The sequence below is a fragment of the Panthera pardus genome, unplaced genomic scaffold (genome assembly GCF_024362965.1).
Source record: "Panthera pardus isolate Hobbes unplaced genomic scaffold, ASM2436296v1 HiC_scaffold_3, whole genome shotgun sequence".
Classification (NCBI taxonomy): domain Eukaryota; kingdom Metazoa; phylum Chordata; class Mammalia; order Carnivora; family Felidae; genus Panthera; species Panthera pardus.
This window is the reverse complement of record NW_026526876.1, coordinates 4,565,686-4,582,472: the sequence shown is the minus strand read 5'-3', so window position 1 is coordinate 4,582,472 and position 16,787 is coordinate 4,565,686. Positions and strand designations below refer to the sequence as shown.

The 16,787-nt window shown below is 44.9% G+C and overlaps 1 non-coding gene across 1 annotated transcript; it reads right to left on the bottom strand.

Annotated features, from left to right (window-relative positions):
- Positions 1-15,742: 15,742 nt before the first annotated feature.
- On the bottom strand, positions 15,743-15,849 carry LOC128774341 (U6 spliceosomal RNA). Its single transcript, XR_008418922.1, has one exon. It is a non-coding gene; the product is annotated as a U6 spliceosomal RNA (small nuclear RNA).
- Positions 15,850-16,787: the final 938 nt, after the last annotated feature.

Below are 16,787 nucleotides of genomic sequence, written 5' to 3'. Positions count from 1 at the left end.
TCTGTATTCCTCAAATCCCCTCTTCTGTAAGGTGAAATGTCCCTCGGCTCTTTCATTGCTCTTTTTAATACATTATTTCCAGGCCTTTTACTCCCTGGGTCTCTCCACACTGGAGGCAACCTCTCCCATCAATACTCTTCATTTAATGTGGTCCCTTCCAATTCCACGTGGTAGTGTCTTAGGCTGGGCTTGGCAGGAAGTGGACCCTTGTGTGAAGGTTGAAATGCAGGTGGATGTTTGGGAGGTGATCCTAGCAAGCACAAGTAGGGAGCACTGCTGTGAGATGAGAAAGTGAAGGCAACTAAGGCAAACAGTCTGAGCATGTTGACTGCTACGGGCAACTTGGCGTCCCTCCCCCTTTGTATTTCTGGGACACTGTATGGGATTTAGTCTCAGAGCTATGTTGCTCTGGGTGAAGACGCTGGGCTATCTGTCCCGTCTCCCACCCATGGTTAGTATTCTAGATATGATCCAATAAGCACAAATTATCTTACACACTCACTGCCTCTGTGAATACAATCTTGGATTCTTGAGTTTGTTAAGCAGCTGAATCGTGTCCCTGAACCTTTTTCAATGGGTTCCTGATTGAAGCTCACGGACTTGCTCGCTGATAGCCAGCTCTCTGCCAACTCGTATGTGAGTGGTTTGTATGTAATTTGGTGAGTTGGGGTTGTCTACATGCGATACTCTGTGTGTATTGCCTTTGTCTCTTATTCGGTAGGCTTGGATACGGGACTCCAACCTGCTGAGGTCAATTTTCTGCAGGAGTGCCGTGCTTCCAGACTATTCCCTCCTCTCCCTCTGGCACGAGGCAAACCTTCCTTCTCCTAACGTCTGTTCTTGTCCACGGACCCCTTTGTCAGCTCTCAGACCTCCGCCCTGCCATGGGTCAAAGAGTTTATGGTACGTGTTGTCCCCAGTGATGTCTTGCATGTTAAAAAATGAAGGTACACAGCTGTCATGGATGAAACCCAGGAGAGCCACGCATCTAACTTGCCTTCTGGATGAAGAACTCAGGGCATTGCATTTTCTCTAGTAACGCATACGCCTAAATCTAGATTTGCCATGGAAAGTAATTAAATTAGTATGTGTCGCAAATTTGCAAATTGACCTACACTGTATTAGGACGTCCGCAGAAATGTTAACTTCTTTATATATATATATATATATTTTATAATGTATCTGGTATTTTTTCTTGGAATCTTCTCCTGTGCTAGGAAGAAGAGGAGAAATTAAACTGACCTTTGCCAGTGTTTGGTACCATAGCGGCTTCCACTTTAAGGAGCCAGTCAGGTGACTCAGTGTCATCTGGGAAAGTGTTTGGTCTTCCATATTTTTCTGTTTCTTTTTCATACTTTTCTTCCTAGTTGACCTCTCTGGGTGGGAACAGAGCTATACGGTGCTGCGACCTGGGATGTGGGTAACCCAGTCTTCCATACCTTGGGACTGGAGACCAGCTAGCTCCAGTCCCAAGGAGCTAGCTACCCCTAGAACCAACGGTCTGGACCACTGGCTTCTGGCCGCAGGCACCCTGCATGCTACAGCCTTTTCATCTTGATCCTGGGCCTCTGTTGGTCCATCAGGCTTTCCACTGTCTCCACATCCCCTCAGTGAGGCACATGGAACCTCATAGTCTTCTGATGCTCCAAGAAACCATGAAGCATCAGGAATGCATCGGTGGCGCATCTCTCCAGGCGCCTTCCTCCATCAAGGTGGGGCTCCCACTCCTTGCCCTGCTGAAGATACGGACCGTGGTGATTTTCATAGCAGCATCTCTGGGCCATCGCCAGGGTCTCCTGACATTCCTGTATTTGCCCATACCTGCCTAGCTGTCTCTGTTGTTTCTCTCTTTTGAGGTTCTGTCACAAGGGGAAAATATGAGAACACCCATCTGTCTTTCTTCCCCTTTGTAGGTGAGACAGTCAGTGCTCGCCAAATATTTCATTGCATTCTCTTGCAGTTCATTTGGTCCCCATGACTATTTGGGGCCAATTACCACCTCCAGGTGGAAATGGCTAAAACCAGGAATGCCTCCACCTCTCTTCTCATGCCATGACAACTCACCAGAAGCCACAGAATTAAGGATGGCAGAGCTCCAGGTTGGAGGCAGGACGCCTGTCCTGTGTCCAACTTTAAATGAACAAGAAACAAACATTTGCAGTGGTAGGTCCGTGCGACGCCGGACTTTGTGACTGCTGCATAGAGATGACCACCTTGCATGACCCTCTTCCCTAGACTGCTGAAGCGGGAAGGGGTAGATTTCCTGAGTCATCTTCTTGTGAAGAAGGGACATTTCTTATCTTGCATCCTCCTTTCTTGGAGGGGTGAATGCATGAAACTTCATTACTGAGCCTTCTAGATGGAAGACGGAGTCTTACTGGGGAAGCGCGGTTGGATTTTGTACTAGGCTTTATCCCCATCACACATGTTTTCATACGTAATGTGTTTTCGTGTGGCTCACTGAACACATGCCGGATGGTATGTTCTGGAATGTTGTGTCCTGGATGCTCTTCGGATGGTGAGTGCTGGAAGTCTTATGGGGGCACCTGGGTGGCTCAGTCAATGAAGCATCTGACTCTTGATTTCAAGTCAGGTCATGATCACAGGGTCATGACATTAAGCCCTGTGTCAGGCTCCATGCTAAGCACGGAACCTGCTTAAGATTCTCTCTCTCTCTCTCTCTCTCTCTCTCTCTCTCTCTCTCTCTCTCTTTGCCCCTCCTCCCACTTGCACTTTCTTTTCTCTCTCTCTCTCAAAAAAAAGTACATGCTGGGAAGAAGTCTTAGTGTCAACAAAATCATCAAGGAACCAAAAGGTGGTCACATCAAGTGCCCAACATACATGAGATGTGCCTTGAGCTGAATCGTGTTCCACCAAAAGATGCTGAAGTCCTAACCGCCCCCCCCCAAACCCTGTGAATGTGACCTTATTTGGAAATAGAGTCTTTGCAAATGCTCAGATTAATTAAGAAGAGGTCACTAGGATGGACTCTAATCCAATATGACTGATGTCCTTACTGAAAAGGGAACTCCGGACACAGAGACAGACATGCACAGAGGACATGAAAACGGGGAGAATGCCATCTACAAGCCAAGGGAAACTTGAGGCTCCCAGCCTTGAGAATCAGAAACCAGCCTTAATGCCACCTTGATCTAGGACTTCCTGCCTCCGGAAGGAAGTTGTGAGACAACACATCTCTGTTGTTTAAGATGCTCAGCTTGTAGTGTTTGATGACGTCAGCCATAGGAAACCAATACAAGATGGTAACATACCATTTCCAGGACGGGGGTTACTCCAGGGGGAGGGGGGAGAAGGGGCTAGGTGGGTGGGCGGGAGGGACTACAGGTCTATCTATAACGCTTCCTCTCTTTAAGAAAAAGAGAGATCTTGGGACACCTGCGTGGCTCAATTGGTTGAGTGTCTGACTTTGGCTCAGGTCATGATCTCACAGTTTGTGAGTTCGAGCCCCGTATCGGGCTCTGTGCTGACAGCTCGGAGCCTGGAGCCTGCTTAGGATTCTGTGTCTCCCTCTCTCTCTGCCCCTCCCCTGCTCGCACTCTGTCTCTCCCTCTTGTGCTCTCCCCAAAATAAATAAACATTAAAAATTTTAAAGAAAAAGAGAGATCTGCACAACGACGGTGAAATATTAAATGTGCTAGATCTGGGGGATGGGTGTTATACATGGACGCCCTATTGTTGAATGTATGACATTAACAAATGTCACGGGCAAAGGCCCTTGATAATCGAGGTATCAGTTGCGTGCCTTTGGTTTTCTGTCTTACACAGCAGGCTCAGCCCGGCTGCTTCATTAACCTCGGATCGCACGCCCCTGCCTTTTACACATTTGCATCTTCCGGACCCTCTGCCTCTAGGCTAATTCATAATTTCACATTCGTAGCACCCACGGTCATTCATAATTTAACATTTAAAAAATGTGATTGCACCTTCCGGTAGGAATGTCAGCAACGGGAAGCCTCCGTAGAGCAGGTGCCTGAGGCCACGTGGTGGCGGGAGGGGGAGGGGGATGGGGATTGCAGCCCAGGATGCAACAGCCCGCGTACTTTTATCTGCATTAAGCTGCTCCACGGGCCGTGAAGATATCACCTGGTTCAGCAGAGGGACTGGAAGCTTCCCCGAGCCCAGGGGGGAGCCCTGGGAGGCGAACCAGATTGCCCCAAAAGACAGGCCATTTTTCCAGGCTTCACAAGGGTAGGGACTCCATCCAGTTGTCATCGGCAGCATCCTCTTTGAACTCAGAACCCAGAATTGTGTCATAACCACTGCATTTTAATTTTTTTTAATTTTTAAAAAACAGTTATTGATTTATTTTGAAAGACACAGAGATAGCATGAGCTGGGGAGAGGCAGAGAGAGGGAGAGAGAGCATCCCAAGCAGGTTCCGCGCTGTCAGCACAGAGCCCGATGCAGGGCTGGAACTCACACACTGTGGGATCGTGACCTGAGCCAAAACCAAAACTCGGACCCTTCACCGACTGAGCCCCCCAAGCCCCCCACCACTGCATTTTAAAAAATGCTTCCATGACAGTGGAAAACTATACTTGACCCTTGTTGAAGTTTTATTTAATTTTATTTTAATTGTATGATTTATTTATTTATTTATTTTTAATGTTTATTTATTTTTGAGACAGAGACACAGAGCGTAAGCAGGGGAGGAACAGAGACAGAGGGAGACCCAGAATCGGAAGCAGGCTCCAGGCTCCGAGCTGTCAGCACAGAACCCAACGTGGGGCTCGAACCCATGAACTGTGAGCTCATGACCTGAGCCCAAGTCGGGTGCTTCGCCGACTGGGCCACCCAGGCACCCCTAAATGATCATTTTTTAATTACGTTTTTTATTCTAATTCCAGTATGTTACGGAGTAATATATAGAATTGTTGACTCACTACATTGTATGCCTGAAACCAATATAACACCATGATTTTTTTAAAGAGGAAACCAAGTTCAGAGAGGTTGTCTTGCTTTTGGTCCCACAGATACCAAGTAAAAGAGCCCGGATTAGACCATAGGGACATAACCCACTGTGTTAGGGACACAACCCACTGGCAATCCATATATTACTGGAAGGGAATTGAAAAGTCAACATTTTATAGGGGTGCCTGGGTGGCTCAGTCGGTTATGTGTCTGACTCTTGGTTTCAGCTCAGGTCATGATCTCCTGGTTAGTGAGTTTGAGCCCCGCGTTGGGCTCTGTGCTGACATTTTGGAGCCTGCCTGAGATTCTCCCCCTCTCTTTCTGCCCCTCCCCTGCTCACTCTCTCTCTCTCTCAAAAGAATACATAAACTTAAAAAAATTTTTTTTAATAAACAAAAAGCCAACATGTTATAAAGTCTATTCCCCAGCCTTCTATCGGGACTTGAGAGATGACTTAATTTGTAATTTTGGAGATGGTTTATATTTCTTTCTGATGGACAATGTACTCCAAAACTTTATGGGGAAACGTCTGACCCTTCAACTCTCCGGTCAAGTGGTTAATACCGTGTCATGAAGTATACGGAGCCCTGCAGCCGGGCCTTTTCATGACCGTGGCCGTGACCGTGGCCAGGTATCCACAATGGAGAGATTCACCCCTCTGTCGTCTGTGCTCCGGGAGTTGCCTGAGTCATAAATTCGCGTCCAGACATAGGAACTGCACGCCTGCAGAATCCTGGCCTCGCTTCTCTAACTTTGAATAAGTTCTAGTGAGAAGCTCCATTTTTTTCCTACCAGGGAGTGTGAATTTTGGCCCTCCTGGACCCCCTGGCACAGATACCCAAAGTCTTTAACGCGTGTCCAGATGTTCCAGTAAAAAAGAAGAAAACCCTAGGTCAGCAGGCAGAGTCGAAAACCACATACACGGTGGTGATCGCGCAGTCCAGGCGTGGCCTCACCACCAAGGGTGTGAACAGGGCGGAAATACAGATAACAGATTGTCTAGGGACGGAATGGAACCTGGTCATTCGTGTATCTTGGTTTTCCTCTTCTCTTTCCATTAACCAAACACTCGAGGCCTCTTTGGCATCGCTGTGTTCCGTGCACATGAATGCTGGCCTGCGGGGGAGTGTGTGTATTTGGGCGGGGGGAGGAACTGAGCCCCCCCCCCGCCCCATCTCCAATGTCAGACGTCACCTTCTCAGAACATGACTTGTAAAGTTTCCCAAAGGGATCTGGTACAGGGTGCCCTTGGGTTCTAGGCCCGAGCTCGCTGCCTTGGAGGGGCCGTAAATTATTTTGTGCTGCAGAGAAGTCGTAGGAGTTTTGAATGGTAGGCTCATAAAGTCATGATTTATAATTAAATTAGACCTCAGGAAAATGTCCCGAGTTATATCTATTTGGCTTTCTCCCGCTTTTTTGAAGGTCCCACAAACAGACTGAATGGAAATTTCACTTAAGAAATTGTTGTCATAAAATTTTATGGGGCCATCTCAGTGGTTAGGGGACTGTTAAACATCCCTGCAGGGGGAAAAATAAACACAATTAGACACAGACTGGCTGGTCTGTTTGGAGGGTGAAAACCAAAGTCACAGTGAAAATGCCCCGTCCGTAGCATTCGGCCTCGGCTGGATTTTCTGATGCAAGATTATCGTAAAGATTCTGTCAGGTTCTACCTTTCTATTTTGTTTTACTTTGCTCCTCTTTTTCCTTACTTCCTTTTTTTTTTTTTTTAACAGACTTTAGTTTTTAGAGCATTTTGAGATTTATAGCAGTATTAAGCACAAACTACAGAGATTTTTAATGTTTATTCAGTTTTGAGAGACAGAGGCAGAGCACAAGTGGGGGAGGGATAGAGAGAGGGGGAGTCACAGAATCTGAAGCACGCTCCAGGCTCCGAGCTGTCAGCACTGAGCCCGATGCGGGGTTCGAACCCACAAACCATGAGATCATGACCTGAGCTGAAGTCGGCCGCTTAATCAACTGAGCCACCCAGGCGCCCCTCAGATTGGCTTCTTTCACTTAGTGATATGCATATGAGGTTCCTCCGTGTCTTTTAATGACTTGATAGCTCATTTCTTTCTAGTGCTGAACAATATTCCATTACCTGGATATATTGCAGTTTTTCCATTCGCCCACATAAGGACATCTTGGGTGCTTCCAAGTTTCGGCAATTATGAATAAAGTTGCCAGGTTTTTGTATGGACATAAAATTTGAACTCCTTTGGGTAAATACCAGAGGGAGTCATCGTTGGATCATATTGTAAAAGTATGTTTAGTTTTGGGAGCACCTGGGTGGCTCAGTCAGTTGAGCGTCCAACTTTGGCTCAGGTCCTGATCTTATGGTTTGTAGGTTCGAGTCCTAAGTCTGGCTGTCTGCTATCAACACGGAGCCCACTTTGGATCCTCTGTCTCCCCCCACCCCCCGCCCCTCCCCAGCTCATGGTCTCTCCCTCTTTCTCAGAAATAAACATTTAAAAAAAGTCTTTATATGTAAAAAGAATGCGTTTAGTTTTGTAAGAAACTGCCAAAGTGTCTTCCAAAGGGGCTGCACCATTTTGCATTCCCACCAGCAATGAATGAGAATTCCTGTTGCTTCATAACCGCAACAGCGTTTGGTATTGTCCGTGTTGTGGATTTTGGCCATTCTAGTCAGTGTGCAAGGGTGTCTGTTGCGGTTCTCATTTGCATGTCTTTGCAAATTAAATATGATGTCGAGCATCTTGAGCATGTGTTGAACATACGACACATGATGTTCAACATCTTGACAGATGCTTATTTGCCGTCTCTGGATCTTTGGGTGAGCTGTCTGTTAAAGTCTGTGACCCATTTTTTTAAATTGGCTTATTTGTTCTGTTGAGTTTTTAGACTTCTTTGTATATTTTGATGAATAGTCCTGTATCTCACGTACCTTCTACAAGTGTTTCCTCCCAGTGTGTGGCTCACTCCTTCATTCTGTTTGACAGTGTTTTTCACAGAGCAGAAATTTTAAAATTTAATCGCGTTCAGGTTATCAACTCTTTCTTTCATGGATCGTGCTTTTGGCGTTGAATCTAAAGAGTCACCTCCACACTCAAGGTCCTCCAGATTTTCTCCAATGTTATCTTTGAAGAGGTTTATAGCTTTGCATTTTAAATTTAGGTCTGCGATCCATTTGGAGTTAATTTTTATGAAAAAAATGGAAGATCTTTGTCTAGAGGCTTGTTGTTGTTGTTTTTGGTCTGTTTGCTTGTGACTGTACAATCATTCCGGCACCATGTGTTGAAAAAAACTCTCTTCTCTGTTGTATGGCCTTTGCTTCTGTGTCAAAGATCAATTGACTGTATTTATGTGAGTCAATTATCTGAGTTCTCTATTCAGTTCCATTGATCTATTTGCCTATTCATTCACAAGTGCCACACTATCTTGTTTACTGTAGCATATTAAGTCTTGAAGGCAAATAGTATCAGTTCTTCGACTTTGTTCTTCCATATTGGGTGGAGTCTATGAGGTCTTTTGCCTCTCTATACAAGCTTTAAAATCAGTTTGTTGATTTCTACAAAATAACTTGCTGGAAATTTCATTGGGAAAGACATGAAACCTATAGATCAAGAAAGGAAGAACTGACATCTTGACAATATTGAGTCTTCCTATCCATGAACATGGGACGCTTCTCCATTCATTAGTTCTTCTATGATTTCTTTCATCCGTGTTTTAATTTTAAATCCCACCTGTTCATTGTGGGTATATTAGAAAGCATTGACTTTTTTTTATTATAACCTGTGTTATACAGCTTTGCTATAATCACTTCTTAGTTTCAGTTTCAGTTGTTGATTCGTTTGGATTTTCTGCATAGATAATCATGTCATCTGCAAAGACAGTTTTATTTCCCCCTTCTCAATCTATGCACATTGTATGTCCCTTTATTGTCTGATTGCATTAGCTGGAATTTCTAAGATGACGTTGAAAAGGAAGGGGGAGATGAGACATCCTTGCCTTTTTCCTGATCTTAGGAGGAAAGCTTCAGTTTTCTTAACATGAAGTCCTTAAGTATCATGTTAATTGGGGGTTATTGTAGTTATTCTTTATCAAGTTGAGGAAATTCCTCTGTATTCCTGGTTCCCTGGGAGGTTTTTGGGTTTTGTTTTAAAGCATAAATGGCTTTGGATTTTATTAAATGTTTTTTTTCTGCGTTATTGACATAATCATGTAAGTTTTCTTTTTTTAGCCTACCAGTGTGATGGATTACATTAATTGATTTCTGAATGTAGAAACCATCTTTGTTTTGAATACCTGGGATAAATCTCACTTGATTTTATACATTGTTGGATTTGATTGGCTAATATTTTGCTGAAGATTTTGGCATCTACGTCCATGAGGGATATTTGTCTGCACATTTCTTCTTGCAACGCTTTTGCCCAGTTTTGATATTAAGGCAAAGCTGGCCTCATGAAATTAGGAAGTATTCCTTCTGCTTCTTTTCTAGAAAATATTGTAAAGAATTGGTATAGTTTCTTCCCTAATATTTTTTTTTAGTTTTTTTGTTTCTTCATTTAAAACTTTTTTTATTATTTTTTATTTTTCATTGTGGTAAAATACACATAACACTTTATGTTATGGACATAACACGGACAGTATTCCATGTTCATGGATAGGAAGACCCAATGTTGTCAAGATGTCATAACACTTTATGTTATGTGTACCTTGAGGTGTACGATTCAGTAGTGTTAAATATAGTCACACTGTTGTGCAACCAATCCCCAGAACTCTTTTCTTCTTGCAGAACGGAAACTCTGTATTCGCTAAACAGTTCCTTTCTCTCTCCCTCTAGACCCTGGTGACCACGATTCTACTTTCCATCTCTCTGAACTTGACCACTGCAGATACTTCATAGAAGTGGAGTCACAGAGCCTTGGTCCTTTTGTGACTGGCTTGTTTCATATTTCATTCAGCATATTGTCCTCAAGTTTCATCCATGTTGTAGCACGTGTCAGCAATTTCCTTCCTTTTGAAGCCTGAATCATCTTCCATTGTATGTATATACCACGTTGTGTTTGCTATTTATCTGTCAGTGGACATTTGGGTTATTTCTCTTTATACTAGTAGGTGCCACCTTAGCCTTGGGGGTTTGGGGTAGAGTCTTAGGGGTTGCGTATCGATTTAGGAGATTAGCTCTTTATCAGATTTATGGTTTGAAAATATCTTCTCCCATTCTTTAGGGTTTCTTTTCACTCTTTGCCGTTGTTGTTGCTGCTGTGCAGACGCTTGTTAGTTTAATGCATTCCCACTTATTTATTTTCGTTTTCATCGCCTGGGCTTTTAGAGGTATCATCTTTCTAATTTTTGACCATCATTAAGAAAAAAAATTCAAAGCTACGTGCGCATACTTAGGATACTTTCTGCTATAAGTGAAGAAACTCTGACTCAAACTGCGTAAGCAAAACAGATATTTAGGTTATAACATAATGGTAAGTCCGGAGGGGGAGTGGACACTGAGGTGGGTTGATGTTGGGATTGGCTGATACCAAACTTAGAATATCCTGAGAAGGGGTCTGGCATCCTTGGTGTTGGTGTCCTCTCCAAGCTGGGAGCAAGATGGCTGAGGAAGTTCAAGGCATCATACGTACATGCACGATGCCCTGAGAGAGGTCTATCTTATGTCTCTTCGCAAGGATACTGCAGCCGACTTTTCACCTTTCTCATTGGCCAGCCGTGGGCCACGTGCCCATCCTGAAACCTACACCTGAAAAAAATGAACGACACGGAGTTAACCAATCGGATTAACGTGAAGGAGTCCCACTCAGTGATCACCGTATGAAAGTGCGATGTGTATGCAAAAACTTTGTAAGCTGTAAAACGTTATACAGATAACTCTATTCACCTGGTAGGATGGATAGCACATCTACTTCTCTTATAATAAGAAAAAATTCTTGGGGCACCTGGGTGTCGCAGTCGGTTAAGCATCCAACTCTTGGTTTGGGCTCAGGTCATGATCTCACAGTGTGTGGGTTTGAGCCCCTTATCAGGCTCTGTGTTGACAGTGTGGAGCCTGCTCAGATCTGTCTCTTTCTCTCAACGAGTAAACTTAAAAAAGTCTTTTTACTAGAACTAAAATAATTTTTTTAAGTGTATTTATTGAGAAAGAGAGAGAGAGTGTGTGTGTAAATGCCGGAGGGGCAGAAAGAGAGGCGAGAGAGAATTCCAAGCAGGTTCCACATTGTCAGCACAGAGGCCAGTAAATAATAATTAATAATAATAATTATATATATTAATGTATTCTCTAGGTGGTAGTAACCTACCAAAAAAGGTTATGAATTCCTTGTAAGACTCAAACTGAAAAGAGGCTGGGGGGGGTGACTATTCACAGCCTTTCTACTTGAGCCACTTAGACTAACTCAGTAGTGAGAGGGGAAGGAAGGGCAGGATTTTAATTTTTTTTTGAGAGAGAGAGAGAGAGAGAAGAGCGTGAGCGGGGAGGGGCAGAGAGAGGGGGAGAGAGAATCTTAAGCAGGCACCATGCCCAGTATGGAGCCGTCGCGGGGCTTGACGTAGGGCTCGATCCCACGACCCTGAGATGATGAGCTGAGCTGAAAGCAAGAGTTGGACGCTTAACCGACTGAACTGCCCAGGAGGCCCTGGAAAACAAGGATTTTAGAATGGGACACTGAGTGCTATGCTCACCAGGTTTCTTGCTCTCCATCCCTCCCATCTCCTATGAGTCCCTGCCCTTGTCTGAGCCCCAGGGAGCTTACTTGGGTTTGCTTGCAGGCTGGCACCTGGCTCCGTTTGGTCCACAGGAGGCAGAGGAGACGGGAAGACTAGAGACAAGCGAGGTCAATGAATTTCTTCTCTGCCCCCTCCCTTGCTTTGTGTTCAGGTTCCAGAAGTGACTGATAGCATCTGTCCCTAACCACAGCTCCTCCGGGGCAGCTCTTTCTCCACGGCTCCAGCTCCCCCAGTCCTGGGTACCGTCTTCCCCTCTCCGGTTGCCTCTTCAGACCTGGGGTAAGAAAGGCTTCCACGGTTGCCAGCCGCTGGGTGCCTCAACCCCCCCTTACTGCTCGCCTTCACCCTGTTTGCACCTCTGTGACTGGTCCTTCATCAAACCGTCTGCATCTGAACCATGTGAGGCACGTGTTTCCCACCAGGACCTTGAACAATTGCCTCACTGGCTCACAAACCGTGACATTCTATTACAAGATGGCCAACGGAGGGGCGCCCGGGTGGCTCTGTCGGTTGAGCATCCGACTTTGGCTCAGGTCACGATCTCACGGCTTGTGGGTTCGAGCCCCACATCGGGCTCTGTGCTGACAGCTCGGAGCCTGGAGCCTGCTTCACATTCTGTCTCCCTCTCTCTCTGCCACTCCCCTGCTCATGTTCTCTCTCTCTCTCTCTCTCTCTCTCTCTCTCTCTCTCAAAAATAAATAAACATAGAAAAAAAGATGGGTAACTGAATGCCACATTCCCGAATCCATAAATCAGCATCCAATGACACAAACTTGGAGATGTAAAGTCCCCTAATCAAGGTCTTTCCCCTCTGCAATTGTCCTGTCGTCTCAGGACCCTCTAGTCTTGTCAGAGACCTCATTTCTGAAAGGTAGGGGCAGACACATCCCAGCACGAAGAAGGCAGGTCCACGTCTGCATGTTTATAAAAATTAGTAATAGAGACTTCCTCTTGGAAGCTGGGGCTTCCCGTGGCAAGGGCTGGGCTTTTTAAGAGAAAGCTTCTGGAGCCCAGAAAGAGCTTATGAAACAGAAAGGATGATGTGATGTGGCTTATTTAGGAAGAGAGCACCCAAGGTGGATTCCCTCCTCTGAGTCCCCCACAACCTCACCGTGGTGCGAGATGGGAACATGAGAGTTTCCTGCACCTCCTGGAGAGGCACGACGGAGGACGTGGGCAGGTCTGGAGATGGGACGGGATGAGGCTGGGATAGGGAATGAAGAATGGACCTGGATCCAGCGAGAGGTGTAGACACTCTGTAGCGGGTATAGCGGGGGCCACTTGCGAAGCTCAGAATTCACCGTGGAATTCTAGATAGGCTGTGACATCTCCTCCCACCAAAACCCGACACCAGGTCAACACTGGGGGTGGGGGGGGGGGGGCGGTGGTGTGGAAGAAAATCCTGGTTGGACCGGGCGTTCATCCGAAAGAGATTACATGCCATCTAGAAATGGCCAAGTTTATCTCGAAGTAGAAAGTTCCCATATTTTACCATCATCGGAATGGGGGTTTGATAGCTTTGTTAAATACAATTATAGGGACATTAAGAGATTTCTTTATTTTTTTCTGCCTAAGTTTATTACTGGGACATTTATAACGTCCACACACCATTCTCCCATCTTTTACGTGTGAAATTGGCACAGCAAATGCTCCTCTTTACTTTCGCTCGGAGCCAGACGGATCCTGGGGCCACTAAAGAGATGAGTCAAGAAGGGATCCTCGGGATAGGCACACTGAATACACGAGCTTGTGTGTGTGTGTGTGTGTGTGTGTGTGTGCACTCATGCATCCATATGGACTCTTCGGTTTCTTGCCAAACGAGTACAAACAGGTACATTCCATATCATTTTTGCCTTGCCTTCTCTTGACCCAAATCATCAGCCTTTGATCGACGACTTAAAGATATGAATTTACAAGTACCGACCAAAAAAAAAAAAAAAAAGTTGCTTTCCTAATTCATATGTTTGGCTCCTTTGAATGAAATTACCTATTTTGAAAGTGGGGTAATCGAGGCCTGTTACCCCATGCTGTCAGATTATACGTGAGATATTTCGTGCACTTCTCAGGCCACAATGCAAGGGGGGTGTGGCCCCCCTTTCAGGGAAGGACATCTTTCAGGGAAGAGAAGGAATGTAGTTTGTGACGACAGTTCGGGGTTTCAGACCCTGCCATCTGAGGAGATGTGGAGAGAACCGTGGTACATAAGGAATAACCCAAAGATAGGAAAATTTAGAAGGATCACACAGGCAGTTTTCAAGTTCCAGAAGGGGAGTGGAAGACAGATTCGACTTTTTGCATTCTCGGATTATAAAAAGTAAAACCCAAATTCCGTTTCTGGTGAGATTGCACTCCATAGGAGACGAGAGGGAGCGGAACCCTGTCCCTGGGATGCCGTTGAGGGGCATCTAGCCTTGGTTGGGGGTCCGCTGGATCCTTTCATCTTTGCCGTTCTGTGATTTGATGAAATTTCCATGCTGAGTAAACTTAAACAGAACCATGACCACTTTTTTCCCCTCTTTTTTACATTTTTTTTCCCCCTGGCCTGTTAACAAAGATTTAATGACCTACTAATGCTCGAGGCACTCTTGAAAAACCACTGTCGGATTAGCACTTGGCTTTCAAAAAATTAATCTTCCTTTTGGTTTGTTTCTCCCAAGTAAGATGCACGGCTGTGTTTCTCTCCCCACCTCTGTTTTGGGAACTGAGCCGGGGAGAGTCAGATTTGCCTGGTGTCGAGTCCCAGCTGAAACAGAACTCAGATGAGGGTTTTGTATGCTTTGCACTCAGAATCAAACCTTCTTCTCTAGCTCCCCAGCAGCTGTGTTCCTCCTCCCAACCCTCATGCCTCCATCTTTGTTCCAGGCAAGGCTTGGGGCAAGCTCCAGCGAGCTGTGGCCTCGAAGATTTCCCTTCCTGTCTGCTTGGATGTTGAGAGAGGCCTCAATCATAACAACCAGGAGGGGAAAATTTAGAACGGAGTCCGTGGTTCTAATTGGTGACAACAGATTATTCCTAAAGCCAGTCCTCAATGTGGGCACATTTCAGTGGCTCCCAAATGGTTAAAAGAAAAAAGGGTGTGTGTGTGTGTGTGTGTGTGTGTGTGTGTGTGTGTAATTCTTATCTGGGTATACCCAGTGGCATTTGCCGCATGATTTCCAGGTTTTGTAACCTCTGCAAAGACAGAAGCTCTCCCCTGGAATGTCTCCCCCCTTTTCCCCAAACATCTAAATCCTGTTCGTTCTTGAACAGGACTGAGGAGCTTCCCACAATCCCCGAGTCGGAGGGAATCTCATCTCCTTCCAGAATTCCCACAGCATGTTGCATTCATGACCGTTGTGCATAAATTTCACGACGCATTGCTGTTGCTGTTTCTATCTTCTCCACAGGGTTGCTTAGCTCTCAAAGACATGTGGGTCTTTATATTCATCCCAGGGTTCTTGGGTGGGATGCCTTGGCAGGTGGTGGTTATTTGTGGAGGGAACAGATTAACAAATCCATTTTCACATGATTGCTCACCACCGTCTCCTTGTCAGAGGGAAGCACACTGTGGACCAGCCCTCACAGCTGGAGAAAACCCTAATGAGGATAAATGAGTTACATATTTTGACGCTTCAGAATAATTGTCACTGAACCCAATGAACTTCACGGTTAGTGTTTATTCTAGAAAGTTTTATTTCCCCACTATGAGAGCCAATACTTGCTTTAAAATCAAACTTGGGGGGTGCCTGGGTGGCTCAGTTGGCTAAGCAACTGACTCTAGATTTCAGCTCAAGTCATGATCTCACGGTTCATGGGATCGAGCCCTGCGCTGGCAGGGTGGAGTCTCCCTGGGATTCTCTCCCTCTCTCCCTCTCTCTGTGCCTCTCCAGTTCACGCTCTCTCTGTCAAAGTCAATAAAATAATGAAATGAAATGAAGAAAATAAAATAAGATAAAATAAAATAAAATAAAAATTGAAGGTTCAAAAGGTCCAAAATCGACTCTCTGAATTTATACTCTGAGCCCCTAGAGAGCCCAAGCCATCTTGCTTATTTTTCCCTCCAATGCACTTGGCCTCATCCCAGGCCACAGGGGGCCTTTCGTAAATATTTAATACATTTCTGAAAAAGTTCAAGAAGGTAAGAATTCGTTTTAATGTATGTTATCCCTGCATAGGGGCCATGCCAATCCTTTCTATATTATTCCGATTTTAGTATATGGGCTGTCAAAGTGAACGCTCATTTTAATGTACGTTTGACTCCACGTGATGCCAAAATATCAGTAGCTAAAATTTTACTTCTTCATCATTAGTATAGTGTCAGTCGAGAGTATTTAAAGACATGAAACTAAAAAGCAGGTGAACGTTTTGGTTACTAGTAGTTTAGAAATATGACAGAGGCAGTAACAAAAAAAACACAAGCGTACTAGCAAAATTGTGGTCGATTCTGTGGCCTTATATAGACATAGCTAAGTAGAATTGTTCTAGTCTGGATGTGGGGTGATGGCCATCTACTGTTTAATGGTTTTCAAACCAACGTTTAGAGGGAAATGAGTGGTTTATACCAGCATCCAAATCATAGAGTTCTCAGCCAATAGTATTTATATGAGTGTTGATCTTGGATTAGTGACGGCAGTACATTAACAAGAAGGCTGAAACAGTGTATTATCTTTGTGGGTTAAACAAATAGATTTACATAGCAAATCTTTTTTTGTGTGGAATAATAAGAGTAATATTATATATGGATGGTGAGGACGACATTCCATTTGGAGTCTAGAGACCTGGATCGTTTTCGTGGCCCTGTAATGAACTAGCTCCCTCCTCTGGAAACCTCCAGTTTCATCCGGTCGTAGTATTGGCAACTTTATTGTAGTTAATTGCATAAATATTTTTATTCCATTACCTTTTCAAGGTCAGAGGCTTTCCTGTTTATCTTAGAATTCCCGGTGATTCGCAGGGTGTCTGGAGTGTGAGGGCCCAATACATATTCAGGGAATGAATTGAAATGAAGGTGTCCGATAAGATCATTAATTTCTGCTTCTGAGGTTCTGAGATTCTCAAGATCAGAGACATTCAACACACCTGTAATTTAAACTGTGTTCAAGGATTTTTCAGAGGGAAACCACAGAGGGCTGTTGGTTCGATTCTTCCTCTCCTGCGTGACCAGTATAGCAATTC